Source organism: Gopherus flavomarginatus, chromosome 3, assembly GCF_025201925.1.
Source record: "Gopherus flavomarginatus isolate rGopFla2 chromosome 3, rGopFla2.mat.asm, whole genome shotgun sequence".
Lineage (NCBI taxonomy): Eukaryota > Metazoa > Chordata > Testudines > Testudinidae > Gopherus > Gopherus flavomarginatus.
Genome location: NC_066619.1, coordinates 71,483,166 through 71,509,165, shown reverse-complemented (window position 1 = coordinate 71,509,165; position 26,000 = coordinate 71,483,166). Strand labels below are relative to the sequence as shown.

The following is a 26,000-nucleotide window of genomic DNA, read 5'->3' as shown; positions in this document are numbered from 1 at the left end:
TTAAAGCCGGTTGAAATGGGAGGGAGCGCGCCGATCTTGCCCCTCTGAGCAAAGGCTGCAGTACTGGGGGACAGGAGAGGGAGCTTGGTCGCCCCACTCCTGCTCTCCCACTGCCCTGTCTGGTTCTTTGTCCCTGGGCAGCACTGCGGTGTGCATCGGTGCCTGGGTGACGCAGGGTCGCCGGGGAAGGAGGTTGCTCTCTCTCCTGGTGTTTCTCCCGGGCTGCGAACGATGCATGGGCGCCCTGGCCCGCCGCTTTGGTCACTGGGCTGCGGTCGCAGCGTGTCCCTGGCCTATGTCTCCTCCGCTCCTCCCCGCGCACCATTTTCTTTCCCCTCTCAGCAAGGCACAGGGGAAGCAACGCGGCGGCGGCGGCAGCTTCCCCCCTCCTTTCTCCTCAGATGCCCTTTGCTACCGCTGCAGGTTTATTATTACAGCGCGGGGCTGCTCGCTCCTTCCCGCCTCCCGCGCCGGGGCTGGCAGGGCGCCGCGGCTGTGCAGCTCCTTGGCCAGCCTCCCCGCCTGGCACCCCACCAGCCCGGCTCTGGATTATTTGTCTGGAAAGCAGCCGCCGCTCTCCGGGGAAGCGGGGGGGGGGGGGACAAGTTAACCGACAGCCGCGCGCGCCAATGGCTGCTCGATCCTCCCAGGCCCGGCGCTCAGGCCCAGGCAACAGGGCCAGCAGCACCGCCAGAGGAAAGAGGAGCGAGCCGAGCCGAGCCGAGCCAAACCCCACCCCCCATTCCTCCAGCGAGGCGGCTGCCGCTGGGTTGCCAGTGCTCTCCGCAGTCCGTGCGCAGTGATTGGTCGGCTGGGTCTCTGGCTGCTAGACAGCGGGGGGACTTTGAGTTGAGGATTATTGCAGACTAAGCAGTCTGGCTCTGCAGCAGCAAAGCGGAGGGGGGTGGAGAGAGTGTGTGTGTGTGTAACGAGGGGAGGAGGGGGAGAGCTGGCAGCCAGCCAGCCACCATCAGAATTAGCTCATTGTTCAATAGAACCAGCACAGGCAACCAAACTCCAGCCTGGGAGAGAGGGAGAGAGACTTTCTCCCAGCCGCCCCCACCCCTTTTCTTTTTTCCTCCAAGGCTGCTGCACTTTGGAAGAGGTGCAGTCATTCTTTCCCCACACCCCCAACCCTACCCACTCCCCCCGCAACTATAAATTCCCTTCTGGAGCATGCTGCCCTCTTTTTAATCCACATTTGTGTTTCAGATCATGTAGAAAGGACAGAAAGGGAGCAGGGGCTTTTGTCTGTAAGTATATGCAATTCCAATCCACAGCTCGGAGAGATCTGCATCCCCCCCCCCTCTCTTTTCTTTGTTTCTTTTCATTTCTTTTTGCTCTTGGGTTGACTCTGCTGCAGCAAATTCCCCTTCTCCCCCCCCCCCCCCGCCGGCTGCACATTTCAAATTAGGCTTTCTTAAAAAAGAGAAACGTGCAGTATACATATTTGCTTAACCCTTTCTGCTTTAAGGCTGGATTTTTGAGTTTGGGGTTTTGTTGCACTAATGGGGAAAATATGCAAGGTTTTTCTGAAGCTGTGGTTCCCTCTCATTTTTGCAATCATAACCACAAAAATGCATTTTTAAATCGACAGCACTTTGCTTTGCTAGCATGCATGCAAGACTCTCGGGTGGGATTTTCTCCCCCTTGTAAAATGAATCTCCCCTTTCGCCGCCCTGAGAGTGGATTCCTCCCTAGCTGCCGGGGTATATTTTTAGAAAGCAGTCATTCTTCTTGCAGCAACCTTAGGCATTTTTGCATGTGCAGCAGTTACAAAAAAACAGCCACACTTTAAGTGTTTTTATGCAGATTTAGTGATCTACTTTTCAGCAAAGGTTTATATACACGTATCTACATGTGAACTTGCAATCTTATATATGGTGTTTGTGTGTATATGTATGCGTGTAAATAAGTTGTAACTAATTAAATTGTATATATGCATATGCTCTGTATACATTTAATATACTTAGTATAAGAAATTTTATTCCATGCATACTAATATTGCCACCAGTTGTGAGATAGAGGGACTGTGCTGTATAACATAGTAAATAAAGTAGAGATTGCATTGTAGTACAATAATTAAATGTAGAATTGAGATGAAATTGTATAACGTTAAATATTCATTATTTTCCTGTTTAAGAATTGGAGGAGTGAGTAGGGGTGTATGTGTGTGTATTTGAGAGAGAGAGAGAAGGGTTACGTAATGCAATACTATTTCCAAAAATAACCACACTGGACCATAACATTTTATGAAAGTGTGACTTATTTTTGCTGTCTTGATCGCAAACGATTATAGGTGGCAGTAATTCTGGGAACAATGAACAACCTTTACATTCAGTACAGAATGATCTATTTTTGTCCTCTTGTCTAGTGGGTTAACCATTAAGTATGGTGCACTTCAAAGATGTGCAGAGTGCTAAGAATAGCACAGGGCTTTGCAAATCCAGGTAACAGGGATTCCTTTGTCCTATATTTAAGCCTATAGACCACTGAAACACACAGATGCATGCTATATAAATACACATGTCCTTAGACTAATTTGCATGCCTTCTGATCTTAGCTACTGAAGCATATATTTAGCCAGTATTATAACAAATGAGCCAAAACCTCTTGAATTTTGTGACAGTTATGGTGATATGACTTTTTTTAAATCATTTGTAGATTATTCTCTTTGTGGTACCGGAGAGAAACTGCAGTCCCAAGACTTAAGAGTCTAAAAATGGTAAGAATTAGTTGTTTTAGCAGAGAATCAGTAGTTTCCCATGCTATCAAATATCAGAATTAACCTCCTTCCCCAACCCTCACCACATTCAGAAATATGATCTTTAAAGACATCCTTTGGGATTCTGGGGATTTGCCATACAATGATTAATGCACTCTAAAGCCTTTGTGAGTTGGATTTTTCATTTTTAGACATTTTCAACAGAAACCTGAAATCAGTCCTCATGCAGTGAGGTTTATTTAATCAAAACAAGAGAAAATATTTGCTGTCATGTAAAGAAACATAAGTTGCATAGATGGGAACACGCAGACAAAGCAACATGCCACCAAGTCCATCACAGAAAACAACAAAAAGAACTGATCATTGCACATAACAAATAAAACAGTGTTAGTCTGTATAGCAAATGCCCAACATGCAAAACAAATTTGCTTTTTATGAAGTAAATTTTCAACAGGAAAACCTCTTTTGGGGAGCTAATTGCTCCCCAAAAAAGGAAAGGTAGGTCTCAGCCCAGCTGAATTGAGGTTTACTGTAATTGTTGAGCAACACTATAACAATTAAATCATTTAAATTTCCCTCTTAGTATTTTTCATTGCATTTTTATTTTTAATCTATTTCTTATGCTATAAAATATTTGTCACAGATACACCATATTACCATGTTTGACCTCTAAGATTATTTATGTATCTAAATATAAATATAGAATCTTCTGACACGGGGGCTTCCAATTTAGGAGGTGATGACCCTCAGACAGTAGGACAAATACAAAGGAAAGGTGTCTGTAGTTTTTTATTACTATTATAGGCTCTGATAAGGCAAACTAAGTAAAATTTGATATTTTTTTGTCCCAATAATACTTTTTTTATTGAAAATATGCCCATTACTTGAAAAAAGTTGGGAATCCATGCACTGCTAAAATTGATACATCTTAGCTCCTACATAAACAGGCTTGGCAGAATTCATTTTTTTTTAATAATTGGATAATGCTAATATTTTTATCATCAATGTAAATGTTCACAGTTGTGCAAAATCTTGGGGAGGGGAGTCAAACAATTATTTAATAATAGTAGACATTGAGATTCAAAAAGCTAATGCTTTGTAATAGTTAAAACACAAGTTGTCATCATCCCATGTCAAAACATACAAAGTAAACAGCCTTAAGTCAAACTCTAAGAAGTTCTCAAGCAGCATTTTTCTTACTTTGCTGGTCTGTGAATTTCAGTTATTATTGATGGAAATATTTTTTTTCAGTTTGTGTGTATAGTAAAATCAGTTTACTGATAAATGTTTCCAAGGCTGTACATAAACCCTATCATCAGGTACCTTAGAAAGAACAAAATTCTGTGCTAATTTACACAAGTGCCACCTCATTTCTGAAGTGGAATTACATAGGGTGTATATTAGCCCAGAATTTGGCCTGAAATGTGAGGCATCTGAGTACAATATTTGCATAAAGATAATGCTAAATTAATTAGGATAAATTATGTTTTATTTGATTCTTTTGTTGGAGTGTCTTGATATGAAGTCTATTATGAAGGCCACTTTTCATATTTGTCTACTGAAACTTTATCATTTGTATCTTCAAACAAGTCATGCAAATTCCTATTCTTCCCAGAGTCTACTTTTATGGAAAGATTTAACTCATTTTCATACAAATGAATATCTTAGGGTAGGGAATTGAAAGGGGAAATGCACTGTGAATAGAAATCATGTTAACAGTCTTTCAATTTGCACCAGTTCTGGAGTTTCTGTTGGGATGTAGAACATTATTTTTCCCAGTCTGCCAACACCAAGGAGGACAAACTGCCAATGTTTTGTAAAGATTAATACAAATCTTGAGATAGCAGGCAGACTTTTATATGTGATATGAATTTGACACGTGTAACAATCTGCCCTCCCCCATTTAGGCCAAAAGTGGCCATTGATTTTGCCAGCAAATAGTTCTATAAATCAGACCAGTATGCATGCCAAACCTAACATATAAATTAGAGTTATCCAAATACAGAAAAATAATCAAACATAATTACCCATCTGTTAAGTTTTTCCATTGTTAACTCTGTAGTGCAGTCTAATTAAAATTTCAGTTGGTTGGTCTTAGAAAGTTTTTTTGGGATTTCAACATGAAAGAGACCAGATTCCACACTGGTTTGCACCCTGTGCAAGGTTGCATGAGGTGTAAGTCTTGGCAGAATTTGCCTTCCTAATCCCCCCACCCTCACTTTTTGGCACAGTACCACTGACTGTAATGAAATCAGACCACTGACATACTTCTTTCATTACTAACGTGGACATAGTTGCTATTGACATAGTAATAGTATAGTCATTTAGTCCAAATATTTTTTTTTTTGCAGTTCAAATATGCAGGACTATTCCTTCATTTAAAGTGTTAAAAATAATAATAATTTATCTACATTGTACTGAGTACTGTTTCCATGCAATTATTAAGTACTTTTACCTACCTTTGGTATTGCTGCAGAATCAAGGGCTCAGTCCTAGTTTTACTGAAGTCAGTGAAAGTTTTGGGGTTAGACTTCAGTGGGAACACTTTTAGGCTCATTTTTTTTTTAACCTTTTACTCTTTGACCAAAGTGAAGATGTATTATTTATTTGGTTAAACTTACAGTAAATTAAAATTGTGGCTATTGTAGGCTTTGTTAAGTGGCACACATTCATCCTTTGCATAACTTTATCAAAGTCTTCACTTTTCTAGGAGTTTCTGTATGTACTTTTTCCTATTAAATGTGTTTTACAGAATGTATAATTTCAAACACCTTAGAGACTCAATTTTCAGTATTTACTCTGCTTAATACAGGTGGCTTTTCTGGATATGCACTTATGATGTGCTAGTACCAGGTTAAGGAATCTTTCCCTGCACTCTGTAATATTAACACGAATAATAAATTAAAACAGGGTTGAAAAGACAGAAAAATGTACATAGTTTTCTTCTGTGGATTTTTGGAGATATTGCATACACATGGCATAGTTTGAAAGTAATTTTAAGTTTAAGGGATCAGTCCTTAGCTTGTGTTACTTTAATTCATTTATTCATTTCATTCATTGTGAAGTAAAAAAGGACCCTTTTTACTTCTTTATGATGTATAAAGAGCAGAAACGTTGGGGTTTTCTTCTTCTCCTCTTCCCCCCCACCCCCCTTTAACATTAGAATTTCAGGCCATGGCTTACTTTTTTCCTGGACAACATAGATAATGAGATTTCACTGCTAACTGAAAAGGGAAGGGATTTTTTTTCAAAATTTTTTTTAAAACCCTTTTTGTTTTGTCATTTGCTTTTATTAAAATCTATTTAACTCATATGCCTAACAGTCGGAAGAAAATATCTTTGACAAAGATTCAATGCTCTGACCATTCAATTAAGGGTTAGGAAGGCTCCCAGTCCATATGTCTGGGTCCTCCAAGAAGACCTGCTGCAAAACCAAACAAGACAAAACTTGGTGTTTTGAAGGTAAAAGTGAACAGGCGGTGGTGAGACTATGCAAAGAAGCAAGAAACGGCACAATGCCTGCTATCCTCCCCCCACAGAAGTTCAGTGTAAAGAGAACTTGCAAAATATTATGCTAAGGGATGGGTTTATAGGAGTAATTACCAGTGACCTCAATGGGAGTTATCATTTGTGTGTCAATGACCAAATAGATCCTTTAGAATTCAAATCTGATCTACTTGAGAGAAAAATCAATATTAAAATGTTAAATTTCAGGACAGGCCATTATTTTCATCATGGCATATCACTGTATGCCAGCATTCTTTTTAAATCAATACTGCTGTGACGGCATAGGGATTCAGAACCGTGAAGTATGGGTGCATTGACCGAGAATGTGGGATCAGTTGAAGCTGAGCGTTTCCAAGAATGTGTTCTTGGTAGGTTTAGATCAGTTGACACCTCTTACAGCAACGTTTATATCTTCATAGAGACCTTATTACCAACTTCTTAGTTGACTTCAGGCTTTGCTGCCATGTAAGGAGAAAAAATTTGTCCTGGTATTAAAAAATAATTTAGGTGTATTGTGGCAGGGATGCACCCCAGTGCAAAGGTGTTAGATTCACTGCTGATGAAGCATCTGCTCCTAGCTGATCCATGGGTCTTACAGGCTCAGCACCTTATGCTCTTCACTTGGAAGAAGGACAATATGATGGTGACATATTGGAGAGAAAAACAATGGAGGAAGCAGGATTGGCAATTTCCTGGAGGGGGAAAAACTAATTTATGACAAAGTGCTGGTAAATACTAGCTTAAACCAGGATATTGGGAAACATACATTATTAGAATATACTAATGAAAATTACAGGAACATTTTGCGACTTGATAATAGTTTTGTAATAATATGGTCTGTTTAATTAATTTAAACCAAAAAAGCATCACCCTGAAGCTGTATACTATTGCCTTGGTGATCTCAAACCAAAATTGAAGCTTCTGAATCAGGGAATTCCCCCTTTAACAATGAAAATTATATGTTTGTTTAGAAAATGAAGGAGAATTCCCAGATTTGGACATTTCAGTTTCTGTTTGAGGTAAACTGCCAAACTAACTGTCCTGTCCAGTACTCGCTCTCTTGATCTGGCAGGCTGAACTCAGTGAATACAATGACTCAGGTCAGAATATTTCAATCTGAGCAAAGGTGGAAGGCCACTTGGCCCAATTCCTGGGTATTTTGAGAAAGGTCATGGAGATGGCAAAGAGTCTTAGATGCAGAAACTACAGAAAAAGTGAGTGGAAAGGCAGACCGTATGAGGAAGCATTTTTTGCAAAATGCAGTAGAAAGAACAAAGTGACACCAGAACCACTGACTTTGGCTAAATGTAGGAAGGTATCCAGAATCAGACAGGGAGGATGAAGGTATTGGTATTACCATATTGCCAAGTACATCAAAAAAAATCCAGATCCAGGTTGTCCAAAGATAATGAGGAAGATATATCACATTTTCCCACCACAAATGGATATATTTGTAACAAAAACAAATCTAGAATTTAAACAAAAGATAGAAATTTTTTACGGCTGTAATATTCCCTTTTTGATTACTAAGCATCCAGCTTTTCAAGCAATGATCAGCAGCCTAAGGCCAGGCTACAAAGCATCCAGTCGAAAGCAGGTAGCAGATGAAATGCTAGATGCATGCTTTCACCCACAAGCCATGTGTAACTGCAACAGATTACACAGAAAAGCAATGACATTAATACAAGATGGCTAGTGTAATGTGCACAATTTCCCAGCAATCGCTAACTGTGCAGATAGAGAAAACTATAGTTTATGTACCAGTATGTGATACTATAGGCAGTAAGATGATTGGAAAGAACTGTGCTAACTGGCAAGAAAAAGGGCTAAGGCATTAGCAAATGAACTGTAGAGTTGTGTTGTTAAGACCTACCTGGCAGACAATGGGGGAAAAAAGGATGCTAAGTATGGGAAGTGATTTGGAAGAAGTGACAGCACTTTGGTTACGTATGGATATCACGTTGGCTAACTACTTGAACAGGACCTTATTCCAAAGGATGCTGATTGAACGTGTTGTAAATTTACAAAAGTATTTTTGTAATCCTCATCAGCCTGGTTAAAAAGAGTCAAAATCTGTAAAACCCCAAATCCCTGGTAACACATGATGGAGTAGTCATATAACATGCCTGGAAACATGCTTTAAAGACTGGCCTCATTATCTCAGGGTTGCCAGTGATCATAAGGCAGAACTTGAAGATAGAATGATCAGTCTAATTAATCATCAAGGGATTTAATGGAAGCAAAGAACATGATCAGTAAGTTGAAACCAGGTGCTGTAGCACTTGACACACTCCAAAGCGACACAAACAGTCAATGTTGCATAAAAATTACATTTGGATCTACTGATAAATGAAAATCTTGCACCACACAAAGCAAAAGTACAAAACAGATTTCATGAGGTGATTACTCTGCATATTGGCCAACCTTCATCCAAAATATGCAGGAAAGAAATTGTCAGCTGAACAAGAAGAAATTACAAGGCAAAAATTGCTCAGCAAAAATCCAACTAGCATATTTACTTACATTTAAAGTAAAAGAAGCTCCGTATCCAAAAATCAATGTTTTCATCCACTATTAAGGAAGAAAATTTCCCCTGTAACATAGTGGAAGAACCTGAAGAGTGTTGATATTCCATCTGACTTCATAGAACTGATAGTGCAATTGCATCAGTGTCCAGCAAGCATAGAACAAATTTTTTCAAACTTTGGCTATATCCATTCAAAACCAAGAAATGGGCTCAGAATAAAATACTATCAAAGTTGGTATTCTGCTCCAGAATGCTGCATGGCCAAATGGACCTGGACTGGTAATCTGTAACTCTGTATGCTTCTGATTGCTCAGTGCTTCAAACCTGCAACTCTGCATTATCATTGTTTTCATATAATTGAATGTTTGAATTTTGTTTATATAATACTGAAAACTGAAATGCGTCATGACGTGTATAACTTCCTTGAAAAAATACCTAACCAAAAAGTATACAGGACATTCCAATGTTCAATATTATAATTACATATAGTAGTAGTATGCCCACTGCAGTTTTACTTTATTTGTAAAACGCTAAATTAATCTGTGAATCAACTGCCTTATGTAACCACAATTTGGATTGTAACTAAAACTAAGTGTAATGTGGTGCACATTAGTTAAACTGTTTTTAAAACTGGGACTGACGAGTTTTCCGGATCTGTAAAAACTACCTCTGATAAATACCATGCCATCCATGGGAGGAAGGCAGCTCTTATCACTAAGAAAGGGAAGCAGCAAATCTGCCCTTGAATTCCAGCGGGTCGGAGGGAAAGCATCCCATTTCTGTCTAGAAGCTCAAAAGGAAATTGATAATATCACTATTCAAGTTGGGCAAAGAAATGTATGCACTACATTAAATTTTATATTAAAAACCTTATCCTTGTTTAACCTATTGAAAATAGGTTGGTTACTCATGAGTCCATGCATGTAGTTGGTGCAGTTACGATTGCAAATATTATATGGTACTTATCTAAGTTTAGTTGGGACAACTATTGACAGCTGTACTGTATTCTGTGAAGATCATTGATCAGACTTGGTCTGGCAAAGAAGCATCTGTACATATTTCAGACATATCCTGATGAATATAAAGAGGATGAGGGACTATGATTGGGCGCAGAACCCAGGTTATTAGTAGTCACACACAGGCCAAATATAACCTGGGTTTCATGCATGATAAAACAGGGCCTTAAACATCAGAAAAGCCCTAATAGTTCTCACAACTTGCTGAATACTGAGCCTGGGGCTAGAACTGAGGTCTCCTGCATGGTAGGGTAGACTGGAGCACTAGTCCCTAAGCAGGATCACATTCTGAAGTCAATGGTGTTGCATAGGTTTAACCAAGTGTAGAATTTGGCCCACAGAGATAGAAAGAAAGATCAGTTGTGAGATTTTATCATCATGAGGGTGGGTGGAATGTTTGTTTTTTAAAATGTGCTTATATATTATACATAAGGTACTTTATGGTTTAATTTAGTGTACTTGAATTATGTTTTGTATGAGGTAGAGAACTGTAAATTATCATCCTCAGAATGACTGTGTAAAAATAATTCACAGACGTAGACAACATTGATTGGGACAAAAACATTGAAATAAAAGGACAACTTAAGATGTAGGTTGTATTGAACAAAGATTTATTCATCACTCTGAAACCTCATTAAGCCTTACCAGGTGGGGAGAAAAGTTGGAAAGGTGCAAAATGTTCTCCTCAAATGTTTAAAATGGAATGATATTAAATAATTTGAGTCTGGCACAAAGGCTGCTAGATTGGCAAATTCACTGTAGTATTACTGAAAGAGTCCCTGTATAGAAGTTCCTTTGATGGCTACTGTTGTTTCCGTTTCTAAACACTACACTTTTAAAAATCTCACAATATATAACCACATATTTATTTTTTATCTTACAGGAAAATAGATGCATTTGGAGTAATTTTGTTAAAACTAAACTCTTTCCTATATATTCACATAGCACACATTATGGACATTTTTTGAAAACAAATCGTGTAATGATGTTTGGGTATTCATATTAAAATGAATAGAAACCTTTAAGTTTACTTAATATATACATTATATATGTAATGTATACTCCTCTAAAAAGAATGACTGAATTCTTAATATTGTAATGTTCAAAAGCATGTATTGCCCATTTTATGCCATCAGACAGCTGCTCAAAGATTGTTAAGCTTTTCTTTATGTTGACATGAATGTATCTGGTGATAAATTCTCCAGTATAGAAGTAGTGGGTGGGTGTAATGCTTGGTTACCAGAAGGAAATCCTACTAAAATTTGGAAGGGCAATAACATTGGCAGGTTCTTTTACACTTGAGTTGTCAGCTAAGGAATTAAATAAAGCTACAACACCATCATCAAAAAAAACAGTGATTGCCAGGCAAACTATTTTCATTGATATATTTTGCTTTCCAGTTGACTAGAGCTCAAATGATATATTACATTATTTACAGCATACATGACAGAGCACAGTTTAGTTTACCATACTTTTTTATGTGGGGTAACTGAAAGTGGTATACACTGCAATAATGGTATTGGCAGTGCAGTGATGTTGCAGGCAAACGTGGCAAGACAAACTTTTGAGTACTTATAACAATGTTGGACAAAGCCATAGATATTACAGCCTGTTTCACTGAGATAGGGAATACTGGTCAGGACAGTTGGAGTTGTTTCTTACCCTTTTATAAAAGTGCCTTTGGATCTTTAACATCTGCCAGAGATAGAGGTGACAGAAGGAGAGTGCCCCATGTGGGATCCAACTTTCAATCCTGAGCTCTGAGAGTAAGTCTACACAGCGAAGAAAAACCCAGAGCTGGCCCATGCCAGCTGACTCAGTCTTGTGGGGTTCAGGCCGGGGGAGCGGTGTTTTGTTGCTGTGTAGACTTCTGGACTCAGGCTGGAGCCCATGCTCTAGGACCCTGCAAGGTGGGAGGGTCCCAGAGCCCAGGTGCCAACCCGAGAGCCAGTGTCAGCTAGCATGAGCTAGCTGTGGATTTTTCTTTGCTGCGTAGACATATGTTAAGTCACATTCTGCAGAAGCAGTGTACCTTGCCCCTAGTTGACAAGTACCATATTGTGGTAAGCTTCCCATGCATTTTATATGAGGAAAGGGATATAAATTTCAGGGTGTATCTTGGAGGATTCCTCCTTCTGAATACCCAACCCACATTATCATTGCAGTAAGTTGTCAGTACTGGGTATCAGGCTAATTCAAGTGGCTCTGAAACAAGAATACTGCCAACTAAGCTACACAGAGACTAGCTATGCTGAGGACATTTTGGGCCAATTTTGTAAGGGACCTCAGTTCTGCATCCAATTTTACAGTTGTCATTTATTGAAGATGCAAATATTAGCCATTTAAAGATTGTGCTTGCAAATCTGGTAGTTAATGCTCTGTATTTGAACCCACAAGTGGTTGTATCTTCAAAATTAGACACTACTATTAGTAATCAGAACTGTTACATTTGCTTCATAGAATCATAGGACTTTGAGAGGAAAGAACCTTGAGAGGTCTAGTGTAGTCTAGTCTTAGTCCTTCACTCAAGTCAGAACTAAGTATTATAGACCTCACTGTGCCAGATTATTGTCAATCTGCAATGATTTGGCACAGTAGGATCTATAATACTGTGCTAGAAAATTCCACTGCAGTCCAATAGCATTTGGAAGATTTATCCCTGTAGGAGAACATGTGTTTGCACAATCACTCTCCTTCAGTATTATGGCAGTAGAAGACAATTTAACATTCTGGTTGTAATGTAAATTCAATTAAGCATTTAAAAATATAGTGGAACAGTTGTTTTAGCAGATATGAAAGGAACCCAAATAAATAAAAAGTAGAATTTACCTTTAATTTTCTAAATATATAGATTGTGACCCTGATCTCCTTTGCACTACTCTGCACCATCAGTACAAGTCTCCTGCTGTGGAGTATCAACAAAACATCTTAAAACTCTACACCCATTCACAGTAATGTGGTATTGATAATGTGACAGGTCTTTTAATGACTGCTGTTTTGTGCTAAGTAATGACATGAATGTTAGTTGCACAAAGAAGTCTCTTACTTTTAAACTTCATGTTGTCCTGCTAAAGAAAAGGAGGTGGGGGAGACTTCCATTCTTCCCAGTTAACCTTTTCTAAAGTATTCATGAAATAATTATTTACATCTTAATTACTTTCATACAGCAAGCATATGCCTGTGTGATTGATAGGTGTGATGGACAATCTACTATACAGTTGTAGTTTTCCTCACTGAAATCATGCTAACAATGTGCTTTTTGGCTGTTCTTTATCTACTGTATAGTAATAATCAAAGCACAGTGTAGGGCAGATGATTTCTGGAATAAAGGAGGGCCAGGGAGGATGAGTGTATTGATAAAGCCGCTGTGCATTTTGTGAATTGCTCTTTGGTTTCCATTGCACATCATTATGTTTCTCTAGCTCTGCATTTCATCTGGCATCATGCTACAGCTGTTCTTTATTCCTTCCCATCCGAAGACTCAAACCCCTAACTGTAACAAGATGAAAAAGCCTAAATGAGACAAACAGCCTTTTCCTTTCATTTACCATCTTCCTCACATTCCTCTCTGTGCCCAAAAAAATGAATAGCAAGTTAATTTATTAATTTCTTTTGCTTACCACTTTTTCAGTTTGTCAGTTTCAGAGGAGAGGATGTCATCTGCTCCTCCTCCTCCCAGCCCTGACCCATTGGACTTAATTTTATTAGGTTTCAAATATAAACCCTCCCTTATAAATCAATCTTGTTTGACAGTGTCTCCTTCCATCTTAAAGCTTCCATACTCAATGAGGATTGAAATCAATGGGAATTAGGCACCTAAATGCCTTTGGGGATCTAGGCCAAAGTGCCCCCAACATCTCTTCTGCCCAGGGCCCTGTATGGGGCCAGAGCAGCACGGTTCAAGGGGGGCACTTCGGCAGGCTGAACTGAATATTGTCAGTACATAGCTTCTGCTGATAGGATCTCCTCCACTGGGCAGAATTTAAAAAACTTGAGAAAGTTCTGATTTCTCGTAGTTCTCTATGGGGGTTGCTTCCCTGAGTCCATTTCTGCATCAGCCTATCAAAATAGAAGATTGCCACTTGCTTGTCAGTTTTTCTTTCTTAATGTGTTTAAGAAATTTTAATCACAACCTTCAGTGATTTACTCTTCTGTGAAATAAGATGTAGTGATTTGAATATCTTAGGTTACACTGGAGTTTCCCTTTCCAGGAGATTTAGAAGAAGACTCGCATGCAGCTAAAACACTAGAAAGCCATAACCCCCTAAACAACAGTTGCTTTGTAGTATAAACCTCTCTTACCACTACATTAGTAATTTAGTGGGCATTAATTATAAGGGGCCTATTGCTGTAGTAAATACAGAATTTAACAGGTGGGATTTTTAAAAGTGCTGAGCATTGTCTCAGCTCTTCTTCATTGAAGTCAGTGGCAAAACTCCATATTGCTTTCAGGCTTCAGGGGAACACAAACATGCCTTCTGATTTTTTCTTGAATGAGTTAAAAAAAGACTGATTAATGTTCAGATAGCAGTGCTACAAAATAGTGAAGTCTGTTTTAGAAGATACAGCTGGATGTTGATAATGGGCCACTGATTTTAAGCAGAACTTTCCACTAAAGTCAGTGGAGATTTCAGCTTAAAAATGAGTGGCAAGTGTATTTCAATGTAATTAGAATTGGGAGAAGTTGTCATAATTGAATGAAAACTGAGAAACCTCAGACTCTGCACAGTAGGGAGAATCTCCGTAGGAAATCCTTGATGCTCACTGTTCCTGCCAAGCAGGCAACTATGTCTGTAATACTGTTATCCTGAAAGAATGTGCATTAGAAAACAACCAAACCGTGGAAGAGAAGCTGCCAAACAATTTCAGTGGTGCTGAAGATGGAACCAGGAAAAAATAATTCACAACTTCCCTTTACAAGCTGTGATGCCATTGACTCTTCTCTCATTACTGCACATGTTGAACAATAACTCCCAAACCGCACAAAAAAATCTTCAGGAGGATGCAGGTGTGGAAGTTAGCGATGCAAGATGCAGTATTGTCTTTGTGCCTTTCACTGGTTGGTTACATGCGAGATCCCCAGAGGACCAAGCTGTAAAGAACTGTTGCTACCAGTCCATCTTAGAATAAACCTCTGCTACAGAGCCCTTGGAGCCCTAAATTTACAGAGTTGCAATGGTGGCATTTTCACAGGTTCCTGTAGAGTGGGAAAGTATGCCACAGAGGTAGACTGTGGAGTAGGTTTATCCTCTGTGTAGAATGCTGCACTTTTCATCTGCTTTTAAAGCGTGGAAGGCCTGTTGTGCTCTTCTTTCCTCTGTTCCTCACAGTGGAGAGAAGCATATGGTCCTGTATGCCTACTGTTGTTTTACTTTTCTGTCTAATAAAAAAGCTTTATCCTGCATAGCACATCTTTCAGGTAAGAGGTAGGATTTCAGTGCTTCAAGGAAGAGTTAATTGTTAGGATTGTTGCGCTTCTCTATGGAATCAGGATTTCTGGAGCCGTGGTAGATTCTTTCAGCACTCCTTTATCCCACATCTCGGGTGGAATACTCTGAAATGACCTGCAACTCATCAAAAGCTGGAGTCTTTTGTATTCAGAGCGGTTGTTGATCTTTATCACAGGAGAAAAAAAAAATCTGGCACAGCAAAGAATTCCAGACTGCTCAGTAGTATGTGAAATCTTGTGTGCCTGGTGGAGATTAGGATTTTTTTCAGCCATAATTTAGGGAAAAATAGAAAGAAAGTAATAACTTTTTATGCTCTTTTTTTTTTGTGAAGAGTCCTGGAAGAAGCCAGATAAGCAGGTTAACAAGAATGTGCATACTGAAGTTGTCCAATAAAAGGTACAATATGTGTGTGTGAGACATCTAGACTGCTGCTTCTCTGAAGGCTAGATCTGGGCAGCATTTGAAAGATGCTGCTCTCAGGCCATAGTAACTGGGAGTGAGGGAACAACTGTTTCACTTTTCCACCCCTGTGGCTGATTATATAGCTCTATTTCTGTTCTGTTATAAATGTCTTCCAAATGTTATAGAAGGAAGACAGAACATAGTGTCCTCTATAGTTGTTGCTTATAAATATGAGGACATTATATAAGGGGAAAGACCCGTTAGAGTGAAGGGATTGGTAACAGTTTTAGGGCTCTGACACACTGGTTAAACCTATTCTGAGGGCATTCTGCGCCAAAAAAATAAAAATTCTACGCACAGTATTTTAAAATTCTGCAAATTTTATTTGACAAAATAACTACATAATCATGCTAATTTCAATTATTTTGGTAATTTATTTCAAAATACTTGTCAACAGACAAACACAACCCCTGCCCTCCAGAGCCCAGCCATGCTCCCCCATCCACACACACAAAAAAATTCCCGCAGGAGTAGAGAGTTAAAGAACCCCCCTATGACAACCCAGTTTCTGTTTCTGTGCCTCCTCCTCCCTCAGAGCTCAGCTGGGAGGTCAGACACCCACAACCCTTTCCCCCACAGCCCAACCACGGGCCCCACAGCCAATACACCTGAATCCTCTTTCCTCCCTCGGGAGCCCAGTCACAGGCCCTCCCTTGCCCAGATAGCTGTATGCCCTCCCCACCAGAGCCCAGGGATCCTGAGAGAGAAACACCCTGATGCTCGGTCTCAGGCTTACATGGAGTTTTCTGCACACTGCCCTCTCCTCTTGGGGCAGGGGTCCCCAGCGCGGTGCCCGTGGGCACCATGGCACCTGCGGGGGCATCTAAGTGTATCCTGGTTGGCGGTCAAGCATCTGCAGAAATGCCGCCGAAATTCAGGAGCATTTTGGTGCGATGCTCAACCGTCGCCACGGTCCTTTGTCTGGCGCCTGCCAGACGAAAAGGTTGGGGACCACTGCCTTGGGTTATGCTGGGAACTTCAGCTGCCAGGAACCCTCTAGCTCCCTCCCCCTCTCCTCTGCAGTGTGTTCTGTGTGCAAGCTGGGCTCTGCCAGGTACAGCAGCCCCTAGTGGCAACTAGCAGGACTACAGCCTATTTCTGTGGGGGAAAGGATATTCTGCATTCATGTTAATTTCTGCAAAGTGCTGCATTGCAGTGATGCAGAATTCCCCCAAGAGTAACCTATTCCTTGCTGTAATGGTATGAGGATTCTCAGTTTACATATTTCTTGAGGTGAATGAGGAAAAAGGTTCTTTGAACTATGACCTAAATCCTTCTGCTGTGAAAAGGGGTAGAAGTAAACAATATTGTACCCCAGTCTGTGAAGTGATGCTCAACTGCTCATCCCTGGCTTTGTTCCAATATTATTGCCTTTTTTTAATTTTTATTGTAAAAAAATTGAGAGGTTTTTTTTAAGTTGAAGTTTTACGTTTAAACTTAGTTTCTGTGTCTTAAGTTAATAATAAGCTCCCCATTACAAATTGAGGCCAACTCCAGGCAAGATGCAATATCAACTTGGCACACTGATTTTATTCTAAAGTTCTTGGGTTGATGGCTTCCTTTTTTACTGATTTACTAATACTTTAGGTAGGATGCTTGGTGTCTCACATGATTGTGCCGAAATCAATAAAATCTAGGATTATGAGGAACTAAGTTGCCTAAGAAAATGTTTAGGAGTGATCCACTCATGTGGCTTAGGGCTCAACTCTGATTTTCTTGCTGCTTAAATCAAGCCTTCACATATGCAATAACCACAGAAACGTGCCAAGAAATGAAAATATTAATAATGTGAATCAGAGTTGCTGTGGGAAGCCTACAGTATTTGCTTCCTGTGAGCAGCTGGACTGTTGTAAGTCTTTTTTCTTACTCTGTGCTGGAACATTTTTTTTTACTTTTGTATCTTTGTATATCTGTTCCTGAAATACTAATCTCAGGCTTTATGCTGACTACAAGTTCTGTGTGTTTTTTATAGTACCCTATCAATCAGCATCTCTGAACATCTATGCAATTTCTTCCTTATACATAGGTGTGTAGGTTTTAGATGACATTGTAATTTTAATTGATCTTGAGTCGTGGATCTCAATCTTTTCCAAAGAGGGATCTCCTTTCCCATTTAATTGGACTGCAGTCATGACTACTTTCCCATTTAATAATATGGGAAAGAAAGGGTGGTCATGACCCCCACAACACCCATTCATGACCCCAGCATTGAGAATAACATAGGAATTGCCATATCAAGTGCGGGGAAGGAATTTTTCCCTGATCAGAGTGGCAGTGACTTTGGGTTTCTTTGCCTCTCTCTGCATCATGGAATGTGGGTCACTTGCCAGGATTATCTGGTTTTCACTCAGTTCCCTGCCACTGCAGGGGCCTTGGGCATTGTTGCACCTCAGTCCTTCCTATTCTCTGCCTGTGGCACATAATAATTTAGTTTCCTGCAGGTTGTAATAGTTTGGTTGTCGGATTTAGTGTGTTAATGGCTGGGGGGTGTTGGTGGCCTGTGATAAAACAGGACATTAGACTAGGTGATCTGGTGGTCCCTGGCCTTAAACTCTGTGACTCTATGGCAGTGATCCCTGAAAGACTCATTTACTATGCCATTGGCTCTGTTCTTTCAGTTTCTTAAAAGGGTATGCCTCCTCTTCACTGGATGCCATATCAGTCTTATAGTATCCTCTTCAACAAATAATGGACTCTATATTCTATCAAAGGAAAACTCCCCTCACCATCCAGTAATCCTAATAGTGTGTAAAAACTATCCTCAACCTACCTCCTCCCCAGATGCATGGGTGGCAATATGACTAGGGGGTTAACAAATTGAGAATATGTCAAACCAAGTGGGAGAGGAGTTCACAAGTTCAGGTGACTTGTGAGGAAACTGCTTACCAGCAGCTCTCTCCTGATTACAAGAGAAACTCTAGTTTCAGTATCTCAGCTGATCTCAACTGTGGCACGAGGAGAGAGGCACTCTCGCAAGAAGCAGAGTCCTGAACGCTATAGATCTTTACAGGTATAATCAGTACTTTGAATTCCACCCAGTAGCCAGTGCACTTCCTGTAGTAATCATCACCTTCGGTTGGAATGCTCTCAAAATGCAGTCCCATATGGGAGTGCTTTACATTGGTCTGATGGTAACAAAAAGAATAAGTGTGGTAAAGTTAGCATCCAAATGAAATGGCTTCACTTTCCTCCCAAATACAGATGGAAAAATGTCTTCTGTTCTATAGCTACCACTTTCATGTACAGTAGTAGGTTTAGTTCCAACTACAGTTTTGCGTTACAAACCACAGTGACATTCTGGCAGATGCACTAGTTCATTCAGGGATGTTGTAGAACACTTGCCAGTTCTTCTGGCTCCTCCCCCAACTTACCAACATTATCCCAGTCTCATCAGGATTGAGCCTTTGCTAATTAGTCCTCATCGATGCCTCAATATCTAGTAGACACGAGATAATTGTTTCCATTGCCACATCAGTGGCGACGGAGTGACATTTGCAATTCCTTGTGTGACCAGTAACACGGACTGCAGTATGTTCCAGTAGCCCTTTTTGGAGCATGACAAAGGGTATATTCAAAAAGCACATACACTTGTTACTGTAATGAAGTCACCCAGTTTTAGGTAAGGAACATATATAGGCGGGGGTATCAATTCTTTTTGCAGTCATAAAAGGACCACACGTATTAATTTTGTTACATAGAATCTTATTGACCAACAAAGCACCAGATTATGTAAAGTCAAATTACATAGATATCCATTAGCACAGGGGTTCTCAAACTGGGGGTCAGGACCCCTCGGGGTCACGAGGTGTCAGCCTCCATCCATCCCACATCTCGCTTTGCCTCCTGCATTTATAATTTTGTTAAATATATTTAAAAGTGTTTTTATTTATAAGAGGGGATCAAAAGGGGTCACCAATACAAAAGTTTGAGAACCACTGTATTAGCAACTCATGTAACAGAGCCCTCAGGCACTCTGCTCCACAGACATTAGCAAAGGATGCCATCAAAGTCACATGAGCTTTATGAAAGTACATTTTCTACACATCACTATACCTATGGACAACTCTGATAACCACACTATTATGCCATGCATTTTAATGACAAAAACATGTAAAATAGTCATTTCCACAATGTTGAAAAGATCAGATTTATTATAGAATTATTAAAATTCCTTTCTGAAGATTTTTTTTCCCTAGCACGTTGTATTTTGTATTTGACAATAGGCTTAATTTTCTAAAGAACGCATCATAGTAGAACACCAAATAGCACATTTGGAAAATTGCATTGGCACTTAGTTTGTGTAAAGTGAATGCCAAACTGTGTCCAAATATAGGATTTAGGCGTCCTGTTTGGGTGTCCATTTGTGAATGTCTCCCCATGAAAGAGGAGATCACAGAAGAGTAAGTTGCTTGCAAGGACTCACTTGTGCAATCCTGCATTACAGAGCACTGGTTTTCTGCTGAAGAGGATCTTATTCCTTTGAGGTTAAAAGAAACACTTTGAATTCCAGAATGTGCTGGACAGCTAGCTTACATAATGCCATTTAGCAAACATCTACAGTGGTGAGATTTGGGGAGCCTGTGAAAGGTATGTGCATTTCTGATTAACCATGGAGCCCTATTGTGTAGGGCAGTGGTTCTCAAACTAGGGCCGCCGCTTCTTCAGGGAAAGCCCCTGGCAGGCCGGGCGGGTTTGTTTACCTGCTGCATCCGCAGATTTGGCCAATTGTGGCTCCCACTGGCTGTGGTTCGCCACTGCAGGCCAGTCGGGGCTGCAGGAAGGGTGGCCAGCATGTCCCTCAGCCTGCGCCGCTTCTCGCAGCTCCCATTGGCCTGGAGCGACAAACAGCAGCCAGTGGGAGCCGCGATTGACCGAACCTGCAGACATGGCAGGTAAACAAACGGGCCCGGCCTGCCAGGGGCTTTCCCTGAACAAGCAGTGGCCCTAGTTTGAGAACCACTGGTGTAGGGGACACTGAGTGTACTATCACAGGTATGAGTGTAAGGGCTAGGGCAGAGTTGGTGGCTCTGCCACTATGTGGATCCACCAGGCAGTATCCACTGCAGACGGAGGAACACAGAAGATATTCCAGCCCTTATGATGGAATAGCAATTACAGATTGAGGACTGAGAAGTATTCTTCCCTCCAGACCAAAGAGATCCCTAGTACATAGCTTAGTGGCACTGAGAAGGCGAATTGGGGCTTAATGTAGAGAGAAATACATACTTGCAATAAGATATATTAGAACACTCCTAATTCTGGGATAGGCATTTTCAAACATTTACATAGTGTGGGCCACATCTTCATAGAATAGGAGTCTCCTTCTCTGTCCATTCTGGATTGCATGAATCATCTTCCCTACCATTTGTAATCAATCATACACCTAAGAGAATAGCAGCAGTTGCTTACATGGCAAAAATAATAAGAAAGTGTTCAATGTATTTTTCAGTCTTTAATCTGATGTATTTTGTGCTTTTTGGGAGAAAAGTTAATGCCACTGTCCTTGTTCTTCGTTTCATCTCCTTCCACTTGTTCTATTCCTCTCCCCCAACTTTCCAATATGTACTACTTTGCTGCCTGGTCCCCTCCTCCTCCTGCACTTGCTTCCCTTTTTGCTTGGCTGCTTTTTTTTCTGAACATGCTGCCCAGCCACCTGGTCATCATCTTCCTCCGCTCTCCTGGGTTTACTGGCTAGCTCCATAGCTGGACAGTTGTCTCTGCTGTTGACTGGCAGCTCTGCTGTTTGTGGCACTGACTTTAGCAGTTCCCATCTTTTCCTCCTCAGTCTCTCGAGGCAGTCACTAATAGGGACATCTATCTACGCGGACTCCTCTGTGGTGAAGAGCTTGGATATTTGCAGGAGCAGGTGGAGAGGAGGATGAACCAGTGATCAGTTACTGGTGGCTCTCTGAAGACAATCAACAAGAGCTTTGCAGACCATAGCACTCTCTTAGGATGAGTTTTGCCCAGTATTTTATTCTGTTTCATCATAAGGTTGTTTAGAAGTCCAAACTACCCTGTCTGGTTAGAATGAGACCATTGCCATGAGTTTCTTTGACATATATTTGATGGCCATGATTTTTAAGGCTGACTCTCAAAATAAAGATGAGAAGCATTGTTTTAGGAGAGGCTGTTATGTTACATCAATTCAGCATTAGCAAATTACAAAATTTTACTTTTAAAGAAAAGTGTTTTCCTTTGTGAATTGGTAGACACTATTGTTTATTGCTGAATGTATTGGGGCAAACTCTGAATTGGGCTTATCTCCCCTTGGCTTTGCATCTTCAGATGCATAGTTGAGGCTATCCATAGCGTGTTCAAGATTTTTGAATGAAGACAGAAGGAACCTGCAGTGTACTGATTATTATAAATGAGAAATTTTACGTGATTTTTCTTTGCTTTGCACTGAAGGGGAAACATTTCAGTGCATAGGCACAGAACACTGAAATGGAAGAAATCAACAACTATTATATATGCCTCAGCCAACCAAAAAAATAAAGTGAAGAGTCAAAAAACTGCTGGGGAGACTGACTAGTATATTGAAGAGTGATCAGTCTGAGCATTGCCAGCTGTGACATATGGAACAAATATGGGCACCCATCTAGAAGGAGGATTAAAAACTAGGGAGTTGGACACTAAAGACTGGAATGCTTGATGTTTTGAACACACAATACAAGAAACAAAAGTAGGAAAACAAATCAAGTGGAAAGGCATTTTTGGAAACTGAAGAATCTAAAGTGGCAACTGGCTAATAAAACTGGAAGAGAAGAATACAGATTCATATATTCCAGGAAAGAAAGGATCACTGTGACCATCTAATAGGAGCTCCTGTCCAACACACACTGTAGAACTTGCCCCAAAATAATTCCTAGAGCATATATCTTTTTGAAAAACATTCTATCTTTATTTTGAAAATTGCCAGCAATGGAAAATCCACCATAACCCTTGGTAAATTGTTCCAGTGTTTGATTACCTGCCTTCTTCTTCAACGCTTAGCTGAACAATCAGCCGTAGCGATTGTTCACCATTTGGTCCATTCCTTTGGGGCCGCAAGGGCTTGACAGGCCAAACATCCAATATCAGAACAGACTTGATGCACCCATGTAATAGGAGTCCTCAATTACCCTGTCTGTTAAAAAAAAATTATACCTTATTTCCAGTCTGAATTTGTCTAGCTTCAACTTCTAGTCATTGGATCGTGTTGTACCTTTCTCTGCTAGATCCAGTATTTGTTCCCTGGTAGGTACTTATTGACTGTATTCAAGTCAATCCTTAACTTTCTCTGTGTTAAGTTAAATAATTTGAATTCCTTGAGTCTATCTCATAAGGCATGTTTTCTGATCTTTTACTCATTCTTTTGGCTCTTCTCTGAATCTTCTCCTATCAGTATTCTTTTTGAATTGTGGAGACCAGAACTGGATACAGTATTCAAGCAGCGGTCACAGCAGTGCCAAATGCAGTGGTAAAATAATCCTACTCAAATAATCTTTGCTCCTACTCAAGATTCCTTCATTTATGCATCCCAGGATTGTGTTAGCCCTGTTGGCCACAGTGTATACTGGGAGCTCATGGTCAGCTGATTATCCACCATTACCCCAAAACAGTTTTTAGAGTCACTGCTTTCCAGGATAGAGTCACCCATACTGCAGGTATAGCCAGCATTCTTAGTTACTAGATGTATACATTTAGCCATATTAAAAAACATTATTTGCTTGTGCCCAGCTTACCAAGGAGTCCAGATTGCTCTGTCATCAGTTACCTGTCCTAATCATTATAGGCCACTCCCCCAATTTATCTGGAAACTCAGTGATGATTTTATGATTTCTTCCAGGTCATTGATAAAAGTGTTAAATAGCATAGAAGCCAAGAACCAATCCCTGAGAGACCTACTAGAAACACACCCATTTAATGATGATTCCCTTTTACAGTTACATTTTGAGACCTATCACTTAGCTTTTTTATCCATTTAATATGTTCCATGTAGATTTTATATCATTCTAGTGTTTTTTTTAAAAGAAGATGTCATGTGGTACCAAGTCAAATGCCTTACTATAAGACTATTACATCAACACTATTAACTTGTAATCGCATCAAAAATATATCAAGTTAGATCCTATCAAACTATTTTCCTTAAACCCTTTTTGATTTCCATTAATTATATTATATTAATTATATTATTTCCTTTAAATTTTTACTGCGAGTCCCATATTAGCTGGTCTATTATCTTGCCCAGGATCAGTGTCAGACTGACAGACCTATAATGGTCATACCAGTTACCCTTTTAAAATATTGGTACAATGTTAGCTTTCTTCCAGTTTTCTGGAACTTTTCCAGTGTTCCAGGATTTACTGAACGTCAACATTAATGGTACAGCAAGCTCCTCAGCCAGCTCTTTTAAAACTCTTGGATTCAGATTGGACCAGCTGATTTAGACATGTCTGACTTTAGTAGCTGCTGTTTAACATCCTCCCTGGATACTAGTGAAATGGAAAGAGTTTTATCATATCCTGACATCATCTTTTTCTCTCAAATATGAAACAAATATTCATGGAACACTTCTGCCTTTTCTGGATTATTATTGATAATTTCTTCCCATTTCCATCTAGTAATGGGCCATTACCATTGTTTGGATTCTTTTGGTTCCTAATATACTTAAACTCCTTCTTATCGTCTTTAACTCCACTGACCACAGATTTATCCTTTTGTGCCTTTGTTTCCCTTATAAGTGTATTATAGTTCCTAGTTTCTGATTCATATTCATTACTATCAACTTCCCCTTTTTCCCATTTGTTATTTTTTTATTTTATAGCTGCCCTTACTTCCCCTCTAACTAGGTTCACTTTTTAACCAATATGACCTTTTTTGGGGGGGTGTCATCTAATAAAGTGTTCTTAAACAATTCCCAATTATCATTCACATTTTTCTTTTTAAAATTTTTCTCCTATGTGATCTGGCTCATAATTGTTTTTTTCAGCTCTGTGAAATTGGCCCTTTTAAAACATGGAAAATTTAAACATGGAAAATTGAGATCACTTATAATGGAATGGAGACCCATGGAGAGTAAGTAGAGCAAGGGCTGCCAACTACAAAGAAGGATGGACTCAGAAAAGGGATGTAGGCCATGGCCTGACTATGGTTATCGTGCAGTAGACAGAATGAGGCTGAGAGATGTATACAGCATTTTTTACCAAGAGCATTATGACAGTCTGTTATTCCAGCCTGATTGTGGTGAAGCCTGTATTGATGTTTCTGTAACAAAGGGATGTTTCAGGGAGTTACATTATACACAACTGTCAAGTCATACAAAAAAAAATCTAAAAGAAGATCCCCACCTTTCTTCCACTTGAATAACTGCTTTCAAAATGACAACAGTAACAACGAATCTTAGGGTTCGTCCTTTCTTTTTGCACTGTGACAGTACTGGGGATTAAGAGTTCTTGCTTCAATTTTGACTGCTTAATGGTTTACTCATCCCTGATTGTCTCCTTTTGTACTCTCCACTGCATACATTTGGTCTTGGGTTGACACACAAAACCCATGTAAAGAACGAGCTCATGAGGCAGCAGTCACAAATAGTAGATACCATATACCTCAGTATCACATGGATGCCATGAGATTGATTCATTGATAGGTGAAACTCACTCCTGTGCAGAAGGCCAGCAAAAGCCTCCAGTTCCACAGGGGGGTCTGCATGGGGGTGAATTTCACCATAATGTTTATAAAGCATTTTAAGATTCTTCAGTGGAAGATGCCATAATAGTGCAGGCCATTATGTGTATTTTGAAATCAATACAGTTTTGTCAGGTCTCCAAGAACAACACAGTTGTCAAACCAAATAATACTAGCACTTGATGCTTACATGGTGCCTCCATTTGAGGATCTGAAAAGCACTAACATGAACATTAACTGATTACAATACCAGTGTGATGGACATTAATTAGCCGCCTTTTACAGATGCATAGAGCTATTAAGTAATTTGGCATACAGTGAATCAAAGCTTAAACTAGAACCTAAATGTCACTGCTTGGTCTGACGCTTTAATCAGTAAACATTGTACTGCTCTGAAATCAGAGTTTTATCAGAGCAGGAACTGCTTTAGGATTTGTTCCTAAACACCTTTACTTCTCCCCCTTCCACTTTGCAAAAAAGTTCAGAATTTTCTATAGGAAAGTTTATTTAAAAAATTCTTTGATATTTCATTAAGCTGCTAAGTCCATCAGTATCTATTTCCATTATTATTATTAAGTAATAATCTTAAATATGTGACCTCTCAAAATAATAGAAATGTTACTCTGGTTTTAATATGCATATGA

The 26,000-nt window shown here is 39.8% G+C and overlaps 1 long non-coding RNA gene across 1 annotated transcript; it reads left to right on the top strand.

Annotated features, from left to right (window-relative positions):
- Nucleotides 1-854: 854 nt before the first annotated feature.
- On the top strand, nucleotides 855-24,744 carry LOC127047611 (uncharacterized). The gene is made up of 4 exons (XR_007773404.1): nucleotides 855-1,253; nucleotides 2,665-2,725; nucleotides 20,132-20,274; nucleotides 24,662-24,744. It is a non-coding gene; the product is annotated as an uncharacterized LOC127047611 (long non-coding RNA).
- Nucleotides 24,745-26,000: the final 1,256 nt, after the last annotated feature.